Genomic DNA, 1,291 nt, shown 5'->3' with positions numbered 1-1,291 from the left:
ATTAAGAAGAATGGGAATTCCAGAACATTTAATTGTGCTCCTGTGATCCTGTACATGGACCAGGAGGTTGTCATTCTAATAGAACAAGGGAATACTGTGTGGTTTAAAATAAGGAAGAGAGTGTCAGAATTGTATTCTTTTACTATACTTATTCAATCTGTATGCTGAACAAATAATCAGAGAAGCTGAACTATACGAAGAAGAATGTAGCATCAGGATTGGAGAAAGACTCATTAACTTCCTAGATATACAGATAACACAACTTTGCTTGCTGTAAGTGAAGATGACTTGAAGCACTTACTGATGAAGATTAAAGACTACAGTCTGCAATATGGATTACAACTCAACATAAAGAAAACGAAAATCCTCAGAACTGGACCAATAAGCAGCATCATGATAAATGGAGAAATGATTGAAGTCATCAAAGATTACTTGGTTCCACAATAAACACCAAAGGAGTCAAGAAATCAGATGATGTATTGCATTGGGCATATCTGCTGCAAAAGTCCATTTTTGAAGTGCTGAAGAGCAAAGATGTCTCTTTGAAGACTAACATGTGCCTAACCCAAGCCAAGGTATTTTCAATAGCCTCATATGCATGTGAAAGCTGGACAATGAACAAGGAAGATCAAGGAACAATTGATCCATTGAATTGTGGTGTTGGTGAAGAATATTGAATATACCATGTACTGACAGAAGAACAAACAAATTTGTGTTGGAAGAAGTACCGCCAGAATGTTCTTAGAAGCCAGAATGACCATACTTCATCTCTCCTACTATGGACATATCAGAAGAGACCAGTTCCTGGAGAATGATATTGTACTTGATAAAGTAGATGGTCAGCACAAAAGGGGAAGATCCTCAACATGATGAATTGATGTGGCTGCAACAATAGGCTCAATCATAGCAAAGATTGTGAGGATGGTGCAGGACTGGCTGTGTTTCCTTCCGTTGTACACAGGGTTGCTATGATTCAGAACTGACTTGGCAGCAATTAACAGCTAAATAACATTTTATTTCCAATATTGGTAAATTGTGTATTCTCTTGATTATAAATTTTATTAATCTTTTAAAAAAGTTGATTTTCTCTTGATTATAAATTTTATTAATCTTTTAAAAAAGTTGATTTTTTGATCCTTTGATTTTTTATTGTACTGTATCAACTTCCTATTTTATTGATTTTTTACTCCAATTCTTGCTATATCTTTCCTCCTGCTTACATTGGGTTTAATTTACTCTAATTTTTAAGCTTACTAAAGCTCAGCTAGATTTTAATCTTAAATCCAATATG

This window comes from Orycteropus afer, unplaced genomic scaffold (genome assembly GCF_000298275.1).
Source record: "Orycteropus afer afer isolate SDZICR_OR568_19922 unplaced genomic scaffold, OryAfe1.0 scaffold00014, whole genome shotgun sequence".
Classification (NCBI taxonomy): Eukaryota; Metazoa; Chordata; class Mammalia; order Tubulidentata; family Orycteropodidae; genus Orycteropus; species Orycteropus afer.
This window is presented reverse-complemented; position numbering follows the sequence as displayed.